Here is a 12,294-nt window from a genome sequence, read left to right on the forward strand (position 1 = left end):
AAAAAAAAAAAAAAAAAAAGACTTAATACTTTGTGGCAAAACCCTTGTTTGCAAGCACAGAGGTCAAACGTTTCTTGTAGTTGATGACCAAGTTTGCACACATTTTAGGAGGAATTGGAGGAGACTGACTAGGCCACTTCATGACCTTAATGTGCTTCTTCTTGAGCCACTCCTTTGTTACCTTTGCTGTATGTTTATGTTTGGAACACCCATCCACAACCCATTTTCAATTTCCTGGCAGAGGGAAGGATGTTGTCGCGCAGGATTTTACAATACATGGCTCCGTCCATTTTCCCGTTGATGCGGTGAAGTTGTCCTGTGCCCTTAGCAGAAAAACACCCCCAAAGCAAAATGTTTCCACCTCCATGCTTGACAGTGGGGACGGTGTTTTGGGGGTCATAGGCAGCATTTTTCTTCCTCCAAACACGGCGAGTTGAGTTAATGCCAAAGAGCTACATTTTGGTGTCATCTGACCACAGCACCTTCTCCCAGTCACTCTCTGAATCATTCAGGTGTTCATTGGCGGGCCTGCACATGTGCCTTCTTGACCAGGGGAACCTCGCGAGCACTGCAGGATTTAAATCCATTGCGGTGTAATGTGTTTCCAATGGTTTTCTTGGTGACTGTGGTCCCAGCTACTTTGAGGTCATTAACTAACTCCTCTTGTGTAGTTCTAGGATGATTTCTCACCTTTCTCAGAATCATTGAGACCCCACGAGGTGAGATCTTGCGTGGAGCCCCAGACCGAGGTCGATTGGTGGTCATTTTGTGCTCCTTCCATTTTCGAACAATTGCAGCAACAGTTGTCGCCTTCTCTCCCAGCTTCTTGCTAATGGTTTTGTATCCTATTCCAGCCTTGTGCAGGTCTACAATTTTGTCTCTGACATCCTTGGACAGCTCTTTGGTCTTTCCCATGTTGGAGAGTTTGGAGTCTGCCTGATTGATTGATTGACTAGTTAAGACAGGTGTCATTAATGAGGGACTAATTGAGTAGGAATGTCTAACCACTCTGTGGGAGCCAGAACTCTTAATGGTTGGTAGGGGTTCAAATACTTATTTCACAAAGATCAACAATGAAACATTATAAACATCAGTCACTTAACAGCAGCAGAAAGGTCCATAAAGGTGAAAAATATTCCAGTCCTTAATTCCTTTTAAGAATTAACAGGCTTATTAATTCCTCCCTTTATATGAAAACTATTCTTTTAAGTCCCTTGACTGACGCAACACCAATTTTGGTGGGCACCTTGATTTTTGCAGTCTTGAAGCTGATGATTCTGCTGCCGCCGCAGCTGCTGCTGCTTGTTGTGGGCACCGTCCTCTCCTCCCCCGTGCAGAGCAGGAGTTCTCACTGTAGCACCCTCACGAGAAACGGGGTTTATTCTGGTCTTAACAACCCGTGAGAACTGCTCACAAAGAAAACAAAGGAAAGCCTTGCATTAACACAAGTTCTTGCACCTGTCTTCATACATTTGAAACAATTTTTAAGTCAACAAACCTCGTGAGCTGACATCCATGAGAGGCTAAATAATTTCTTATGGCTGCAGTTTCCTCTCAACATTATTTTGCTTATTTCCTCTGTCTTTTAACCTTTTATTTCTCCTTTCTTCAGTGGCGCCAATCTGCAACAACGCGTGTGCAGACGGCACAGGTGCATATATAAAAAAGGCTCGACCGGAACCTTAACCCATAATAATTGTTCCGTCTGTAATTCACCACTAGATGGCGGAAAAACAGTAAACAGGATTGACCATTCAAAGAACATTAAATGCAAATGACTGTTACACAATGAAATGCAAATCAGTTTCTATCTTTTATTTAAAGTTATTTTTCAATTATCCTTTTGATGTGCTATCTGTCACTGTTAGCATAAACCCACCATTAAAATGATGCTGTTCTGAGACTTTTCATTTCTTCGTCATTGGACAAACTTACAAAATCAGCGAGGGGTCAAATGATTATTTCCTCCACTGTATGTATGAGTGTACATAGGCCTATAAGTGTGTATAAATGAACAAATATTCCAAGAGTGTACATAAAAGTTTACATAAAGTGCAGTGCAAGCTAAAGGTGATTTGCAGTGTGAGGGTTCAGATGTTTAGTAGGGAGATGGCGAGGGGGAAGAAACTGCTCCTGTGTCGGGTGGTCCTGGTCTGCAGGCTTCTATAACGTCTGCCAGCAGGTCAAAAAGTCTGTGACCAGGGTGTGAGGGATCTGAGATGATTTCCCCTGCCCCTTTCATGGATCTTGAGAGGTACAGGTCCTGGATGGAGGACAGGGGGCACCGGTGATGCTTTCTGCTGTCCGTACAGTCTGCTGCAGTCTGATCCTGTCTCTTTTAGTGGCTGCTCCATACAAGACAGTATTGGAGGAGCACAGGACAGACTCATTGACCACAGTGTACAACATTTAACATTAATGAGTTTCCCTATCGTGTCTATGTTCATGCAGTGGTTTGACATGGCGCTAGGTGTTAAGTAGGGATGCACCGATACCGATATTTTCTAAAGTACTCGTACTCGTTAAAAGTCCCCCGATACTGGGGACCGATACCACGGTCTGGGAAATGTCTGTGTTACGTCCCTGGACGTATGTTCCCACGTGTTCTGTGTGGCTGGCTGTGTTTTTGTATCCTGTCTCTTTTAGGTTGAGTTCATGGGAGGAGTTGAAGCCTACCAGCTCCACCTACCATCTGCTATTGGTCCCCTCCACCTATTTAAAGAGACTTCGGATGGTGTACTGGAGGTCCCCAGGGTCTGCTAGGCCTCTATAACAAAGACCTCTCTATAACAAAGACCTCACAGCTGACCACACATACACGGACAAACACACACACTTTGGTACATTCTGTTAAATTGTAAATTGTTTAAATTGTAAATTTGTACATATATACAGATACATATTTATCTTATTTTTTGTGCTGCTATTACCTCTGATTTTTGCTGCTATTACCTTCTGCTTCTATCCACTTTCTGCCGTGACAAGTGCAATTTCCCACTTGTGGGACTAATAAAGGTTGATCTTATCTTATCTTACTCGTTTGGGATGTCCCCAGGGTCCACAGAGATCTGCAAGGAGTTCCGTAAGGAGCTCCATTGGAGATCTCATTCATGTGTCTTGTTGCTTTGTGTGATAGACCCTTTGTTGTTAGCTTTATGTGCCCTTTTTGTTAACTTGTGCATGTTTGAGTTATCCCTGCTGAACCATCCCTTCCTTTAGGCTGTTTTGATGTTTGTTAGCTGTCCAGAGTACGCAGTTTTATTGTACCTGTTAGCTCACTGTAAAGCTACCTGTTAGCTCACTGTTTGTATGCTTTGTTTGTTTGTGTGTGTAACAGCGATGTCCTCCTCTCCACATCCTTGTCGCGTTCCTAGAAATGTGACAGTCAGTTTGAGCGGCGTGTAAGGGGTTAATCACAGGCGCCGAGTGCCCGCCCCCAGCTCAGAGCCCGCCCCCAGGCCCCGCCCCCAGTTCAGAGCCCGCCCCCAGGCCCCGCCCCCAGCCGAGAGTGGGGAGATGGTCGAGGCGAGACATGTCAGCCGTGTGGAACTATTACAAAGTGAATGAAGACGACAAAACAGTCCACGTGCTGTGAAAATAACACAGGGAAATAACACGAGTACATTGCATTGAGTGACCAGCCACTCTCGGAGGTAAAAAAATGTGGGATTCCTGCGTCTCCCCCATGTTCTGGAGGCCAGATATGATGTCCCAAGCCGCCGCTACACGACTGACACGGAGCTGCCTAAACTACACGACTCCACAGCCTACTGCAAGCCTCCTCTGCGTTTAGTTTCACCTCGGATATTTGGACAAGCAGCGTTAACCCCGTGTCGCTAATTAGTAGGGCTGCATGATTTGGGGAAATAATAAAGGACACCTGCTTGTATATCAATGAAAAGTCACATACAAATTACTAATAGTGAAATGTTTAATTTCAAAGTGAAACGTACAAACTACTTAAAACAACATGAAATGCCCAGTGCTTTCAAAATACAATATTCTACAAAATTAAATAATCACAAAAAACATTACTGTCGAACGACAAACCCTGGTAAGGCTAAACAACTGTTTTGATTATATTTGGCCATTATAAAATCCCGTATTTTAACCAAAACGTTGTTTGGAGGCTGACTTGAACACAGGGATGCATAGCTTTGCTAGCTTAGCTAAGGTTAAGATTTGTAAACTGAGGTGAATTTCTTTAGGAAACCTTCAAAGTTTGAGAAAAGTTAACTAAGCAGCTAAGATCAGTCTAAATAGTCAATGCCTAAGTTTAGCCAAAACGTTGTTTGGAGGCTGACTTGAACACAGGAATGCATAACTTTGCTATCTTAGCTTAGCTTAGCTAAGGTTAAGACTTATAAAATGGGATTTTATAATGGCCAAATATATTCAAAACAATTGTCCAGCCTTACCTATGAAATGTAATTCCCCGGGATCTGGTTTGGAGCGTACAGCGGTTTGTACAGCCCCAAGCAGCACAAGAGTGAGTCATTTTTATGCACTTTTTTACTTTTACTTTACTTTACTTTATTTAGCAGACGCTTTTATCCAAAGCGACTTACAAGAGGAAGACACCAGCAATTCTCGTTCGATTTCTATAGAATATTGAGTTTACAAACTAAGAGCCCTGGTAAGGCTTAGACTTGTCAGTGAAGAGCATGCTCGGAGATTGTTAGGTGCTAGACGAAGAAAAATTATAATGTATTTCTACATTTTTGTATTGTTTGTGTAATGTATACGCATGTGCGTGTGTAAGTGTTAGATTTGTCTGTAATACTTTTTGAACAAGAGGGTTTTCACCTGCTTCTTAAAAGTGGTGATAGTCTCGGCTAGTCGTGTGGAGGAGGGCAGGTTGTTCCACCAGCCAGGGACAACAACGGAGAACAGAGATGATTGGAATCGGAGACCCCGTGAAGAAGGAATTTTTAGTCTCCTTTCGTTTGCCGATCTGAGAGAGCGTGCAGGAGTGTAGCTAGCTAGTAATGTATTGATGTAGGAGGGCGCGGTTCCATTTACAGCCCTGTAGGCAGCATCAAGGATTTGAACTCAATGCGAGCAGCTACCGGGAGCCAGTGGAGGAGGTGAGAAGAGGCGTAACATGGGTGTATTTTGGCTGATTGAGGATGAGACGGGCTGCCATATTTTGGATCATCTGGAGTGGTTTTATGGTGACTGCAGAGGCTCCAGCCAGGAGAGAGTTACAGAGAGTTACACTTCTCTCCATAGACATGTATATGCTTCACTCCACAGCAGCGCCTATCGCAATATGGCGGCGACGTTGACGTACGTGTACCTACATGTCTATGTGAGTCATGAATCTGAGGTCTACATTGAACCGAATCGAATGTCATGTGACCAAACACGTCACATTCAACTGAAGTGAGACTTCAGTCAGCTCGCAAACTTTGAGAGAATGAGTGTTGCCGATTCAATCCATGTACTAATAATTTAAATCGCAGCTTTTTGCATTCATGTAATCGCACAGACTGACATCGCGATTACAATTGCGATTAGATTAATCGTGCAGCACTACTAATTAGCCTAACCTCCCAGTGGATAGATGGGAGTTTTACACTGAAACAAGTCCGCGGCTCGCACACCAGCCAGGCTATGTGTTTGAGCAAATGCTCCAGACATGGGGTATACAACATGCTTCTCATTTTAAATAAATGTTCTTAATTCCAAACTAGTTCCTTGTTTTGTTGTTTAATTATATGACTAAAGCTGTTACCTGTAAATTTAAGTCATGTTTAAGGACTCGGTATCGGCGAGTACTGAAATGCAAGTACTCGTACTTGTTCTCCAAAAAAGTGGTATCAGTGCATCCCTAGTGCAAAGCATGCTTCAGCCATTCTGCTTTGCCGTTCAGATTTATCATTTTAATATTTATCATTGTAGAGAGAAAGTATACCATTTGAAATATATATATTTTAAAGAAATACCAGCTGACATAATTTAAATTCAAATTCATTAATCTTCATATTAATTAACTATGACTATGCCTAAGGTGCATGTTGGTGATGGACTGATCATTTAAATTTTTTAAAGCGTTCATGCAGACCAGGGGGTAGAGAATGTTGATGCTGTCTGTGCACGGCCCTGATAGTAACTGTTTTATAGCTGGAAAAAGTGTACACAACCAGCGGTAAGCTGTAAAGAATATGCCTGGTATGGCCTTTACTATAAGTAGCTGAAATCCAGTGTTACTTTGTGCACAGTAGTAATCAATAATTCATTTTCTTCTTAGAAAGAATTGAGAGGCTGTGGAGGGATCTTTGGGTGGCAGTGACCTGGCTGTTTCATGATATTCTTCACGACCTTGGAGGAAGAAATCATCTGGACATCAGCAACAGCCTCCACCTGTTTTGCTGTTTTTACCGCGTGTATAGAAACAGTGTGTATGCTATACACATTTATTTTGTGTTGTTTAAAATCTTTATTTTAAACCTTGTTTTTTTATATTCACAAATGTGCTGAACAGATACACAATATTTGCCAATTCAAGCTATATTTCACTTTCAGTGGACTATCGCAGCTCAGGGCCATCCAGATTGTGGACATTTGCAAAGTCTTAGAATCTTCTTGTTTGGGTGCCCTTTTTTTTCATTGTTGCACATTTTTGTTGGGTTGAGAATATTACTATTCGTCTTCTTTCCATCCACCTGTTCCAGGCGCCAGCTGCTGGTGAAGCGAGTAAATTCACCCCACGTGTAGATTTCTTTATGTCGCAGTACTAACTGGACAAAAATCCACAAATGCACAAAGGCGGACTCACAAATGTGATGCGATCCACAAATGCACAGGAAATGATGCACAAATGTTTACAGCGCTTTTCACATGTACAAAACACTTCATATTTGTGGATATGAGTTTACGAAACGCAAATCAAAAATACATATTTGTGAATACTGAAATATTTGTGAATATCAACATTGACGTTTTCCCTCTGTTTCATTCTTTCAGGAGATAAAATGCTTATAGGTAACATATGCAACAATCTTTCATGTCATTATGTGCAATTATAATATTTTTTTCTTCAATCTTTGTCTAATTCTGTGCTTAATCAAATGACATACCCAACATCAATGAAATAAGAAGTGAAAAATGGGTTGTGAGACAAAAAAATTACTGACAGATTTAATTTCCTTCTTAATTCATGCTGAACCCGCTCACCGGCTGTGAGAGGAGTTGGTGTTGGACGAGAGGAAGCCTGCCCCCCTTTCCCAGTTAGGTTTCTTGAAATGATATATATCAGAGACTTTGCAGAAGAATCCACATTTTGTGGTGTGTACTGATTTTAAAAGAGAAAGACATAAATATACTACAACAATATTACACTCAACATAAATATTAACAGTAACGGAGCACATTATCCGACAGAATCCAATAAGCAGTCATCAATTAAAAAACTGCACTTAGCAGATAATTGTTATAGGGAGATTGTAATAAAGCTATAATGAACATGTCTAGAGAAAAGCAATAGACAACATGCTGGCAACATGCAATTATGTGTAAAATTGTTGATAAATTCTAATAACAATAAGACGTTTTGGTAATGTGAATATTCTGGACCATGCTGCCACGGAATTTAAATACATTTTAACACTTTATTTTTATGCATAAAAAATAGGCACTAATTTTGGTAGAATAGAGATACAGTATTAACAATATTAACGGGGACGTCTACTCTCTTCGCATACTCACCAGCGCCCCCTGAAGTGAAATTTTAATACATTGTTGAACCTTGACTATGTTAAAAACAAACAGAAATATTAATATCTTAACTGGTAGGGTATCATTTTGAAAAATACACGAATTTTGATGACCATAACCCAACTGTGAAGTCACCAGCCTGATACAACATCGAATAATGAGATCGTATCTGCTGAAACCGCGGAGCCACTGGATGCTGGTCGCTATAAAAACTTTCTCTGCCACGTATTTGAAAATGCCACGTATACCACAAATTCCAAGTCTGATCTAACATTAATGGATTTGAATATAAATTATGCAATAATGCGGATATGCCATCGAGCACATAAACAGGAATATAAATAAAACACTCTTTAAACTTATGCACTCGAAATAATAAATGTATTACTCTCCTAAGCAACGTGTGTAATTTTCAACACCATGTTACAAGGAGATTTAAAAACTAGCAATGCAGGATTAGGTAGCTGGACGGGACATCGACCAATTTCCACCAAAAAGTATAAATGCATACATTGGAGTTGCGTATTATTGTTATGTTTCATCTTAAAATATTCTTACTGTTTGCTGCGAGCTAGCAGAAGACACATCGTTAAATGAATCCGAGTCTACCGTCAGTTCTTCACATGTACGCATGTAGCGCCACCTGCTGGTGAAGCGAGTAAGTTCACCCCACGTGTGGATTTCCTCTCTGTCGCGGTGCGAATTGGACAAAAATCCACAAATGCACAGAGGCGGAGTCACAAATGTGACGCGATCCACAAATGCACAGGAAATGATGCACAAATGTTTAAAGCGCTTTTCACGTGTACAGAACGCTGTGCATATTTGTGCATTTGATTTTACGAAACGCAAATCTTAAAATGCATATTTGTGGAGACTGAAATATTTGTGAATATCAACATTTATTTGTGGATAATGTTCTGCGAGTTGCAAATGTCCAGTAAAAGCTTCCATATGTGGAGCATCAAACAAATAATGAATCCGTGTCATGGCATTCAGTTGGGGAGTTAAAGCGTGAAACTCGAGCAACCCTTTGATCATTGTGATGTTGTGTGGATGTCTGCATTATTATAATTTTTTTTATCCATTTACAAACAGAGCAAACGGGGCCATGATAGCTGCGCACATGTACAGCAACAACAGTTCTGTTAGCTTTATTTTGTGAAACCACAATAAAATGACAGCAAAAATGTTTTGTTAACTTTGTGGCAGGAAGTTTTAAAACAAGCTTCAGAGGACATTTATTCAGCATATTTTCTTTATATGATGATCGTATTACTAACATCTGTCAAATATCATGATAAGATGAAACATGCAGATGCAAGGTTCTTATTATCTATGGATTGTGATTTCTTGAGATTTCTACTGATGCTAATTTAAAGCGATGGGCAGCAAAGGGCAAAACACACAGAACAGAAGCACAATGCATAAAGTCTTCTGTAGATCGGTCGCCTGCTGTTCACGGGAGGAGAAGGAGTTGACGCTTTACTGAACTGAGGCAGCACTTTGTTCCACTGCAGGCTGATACACTGAGGATGTGTGCTGCAACACGACCGTTTCTGTCCCTGCGCACAATTAAATGAATCTCTGTATCACGGATGGAGGCCACGTTCTTGAGCACGTGGTTCTAGCCGCTGAGGCGCTGCCCGTCAAAGCAATCAGGGCTTAATAGAGAAGACTAATATCATGCTTCTCCTCTATTAAACCCCAAATCATGATCAAATGTGACAGAATACATATGTAAAAATAAAAGTCATGGACAATTAGGACAGTTTTTTGACTCGATAAAAATGAGTACCCTCCGGACAGCAGGGCAGTTTGGTGGCGGCTCGGCGTAAATCACACAAGCGACCGGCCAAGTTCCCCCACCACCAGGCCACCACTCCCTGGTTCACGTTCAGAACCGCTTCTCACCCCTCAGCGAGGCATCCGCTGAGTCCCACAATCCACCGGCTCTAGTCACTGGCGACTCCACAGTTAGAAACGTGAGGGTGGCGGCACCGGCGAATAAAGTCTTGTGTTTTCCTGGAGCCAAAGCGCCCGACATCAGCGCAAATTTAAAAACTCAAAAAACAATCGTAGATATTCTAGTATAGCGATTCATGTCTGGCTACGCCAGTCGGAAATAACTAAAGATCATTTTTATAGAGATGGTTTAATTGGCTAAAACGATGTCGGATAAAGTAATCTGCTCTGGCCTGTAGCGACGAGACCTGTATCAGGCTCCTCGATATAAATCGCTGGCTGCCGGAGTGGCATCCAAAAAATAAAGGGGGTTTTATTAATAACTGGCCAACATTTCGGGGGAAGACTGGTCTTTTTTGGCGAGATGGCATCCACCCAAACTGGGCCAGTGCCACTCAGTTATCTAAAAATCTGGCTCATAGTCTTAGAACCAAAAAACGAACCTGACAGACTGGCTAAACCGAGTGTCTTCAATTTGCATAGAGTCGCCACTCAGCGTGTACACTGTTGACGCTGTGTCCTTACCTCGCTCTATTAAAACAAGAGATCCTACAAGAAACATTAAGATTAATAATTAAACTCATAGATATGCTGACACTGTGTCTGTTCCCCGGGCTGGACGGGGTGTCCATTTCAGCAATTTATTACCCGTTACTATCATTCCTACTGAACCAGCACCTTAGATATGAGAATAGGATAATTAAATGTTATCACTCACACCTAAAACGCTCATTGTTAATGAAATTATTATAAATCAAGGGTTTGATGTACTGTGCCTGAATATAAGGCGGAACACGCTGTAAAATTTCTGCATGAATTAATTAAACTAATCTCACAGTAAATTCAATGTACCTAGACAGCAACAACATTCAAGTATATCAATCAGGATTTAGACCTCAGCATAGCACTGAGACAGTGCTGGTTAAAGTGGTTAATTGGCCTCTAATCAGGGCCGCATCTTGCTGCTTGTTCTGCTTGACCTGAGTACCGCATTTGACACTATTGATCACACTAATCTCCTTGCCAGGTTTAGGGGAATAGCCCTTGTATGGTTCAGATCATATCTGATCGATCGGTATCAGTTTGTGGAAATTAATGGTGATTCGTCTTCATATAGTAAAGTAGAGTTTGGTGTTCCACAAGGTTCTGTCCTAGGTCCGTTTGCTATGTTACCTTTAGGTAACATCATTCGCAAACACTGTATTAGCTTTCATTGCTATGCTGATGACACAAAGTTGTTTTTATCAGCAAAGCCAGATGAGAGGCAGCAGCTGAACAGAAAAGAGAATTGTCTGAAGGACATTAGACAGTGGATGCTCTCCAACTTTTCTCTGTTAAACCCTGATATGACAGAAGCTCTTGTACTTGGGTATCACTATGGGGTCACTACTGGTACCCAAAGTACAGAAGGTCACAGCTGGGAGAAGATCCTTCTCACAGGGTCTCCGATCCTAATTGAATATATTCTCCTCTGTTGTTCCTGGCTGGTGGAACAACTTGCCCTGCTCCATTCGACTAGCCGAGACTACTACCACCTTTAAGAAACATTTGAAAACTCGCTTGTTTAAAACGTATTTAAAACGAGTCTAACACTAACACACACACACAAAAAAAATTTGTCTAGCACTTTTTGAATCACAATCTATGGAAACCGCCACCACCACCATAACAACTACAGCATCAGGGATTTTCAAATGGACCAGTAGCATCATTTGCAGGCTCACTCTACCCTGGAAGGGGGTCCCTCTCTGTATCACTCCTTCCCAAGGTTTCTTCCATTCTTGTTGTATCTCTCCTTTTGTGTGGAGTTTTTCCTTGTGCACAAAAGGGTCAAGTGTGGGGGGGTGTCAAATTTAAATTCTGTCAAAGCCCATGTGATTTTGGGCTATATAAGGAATAAATGTTGTTGTTGTTGGACTGCGCTAGTTCAAGCCCACTTACTCGCACAGATGCCATGAAGAGAGGGTTAGCGCTCAGTAAGGTTTTATTTTGTGAATAAAAACTATGTACAGTGAACAGAAATTAACGTAAAATTAACAAAACGTAACATCAGGATGATAACTGGACCAATCTCTTCTTGGCTGGTACATGGTCTCAGGTCATGGGATGTAGCACCCACCACCATGGTTGACTATTGCCACTTATCTTTGTTCTTCTCAAATTGCTGGCATCACTCATTCAAAAGACAACCTCTGGACATGATGCTGAGCACATGCACTCAGCTTATTTGGTGGACCATGGCAAGGGTGTGGCATTCTTCTAATAGACCAGGCCATATTTATGTAGAGCAGCAATTCTTTTTTTTTTTTTCAGATCCTCAACAGAGTTGTTTTCCATGAGTCGCCATGTTAAGCTTCCAGTGTCCAGAATGAGAGTTTGAAGCGATAACACCAAGTTTAACACTCCTGCTCCCCATACACACCTGAAACCTGAAACATTAACAAGTCACAGAACGCCGGAGAGGAAAATAATTTGGACAGTTTTCACTCCCTTCCGTTGCCAGTGGTTTAGACATTAATACCTGGACATTAATACCTTTCAACAGTCTACAGTCTTTAACCACTTAGTAAAAGTGTCACTAGGTAGTAGCCTAGTGGGTAAAACACTCGC

The sequence above is a fragment of the Denticeps clupeoides genome, chromosome 7 (genome assembly GCF_900700375.1).
Source record: "Denticeps clupeoides chromosome 7, fDenClu1.1, whole genome shotgun sequence".
Lineage (NCBI taxonomy): Eukaryota > Metazoa > Chordata > Actinopteri > Clupeiformes > Denticipitidae > Denticeps > Denticeps clupeoides.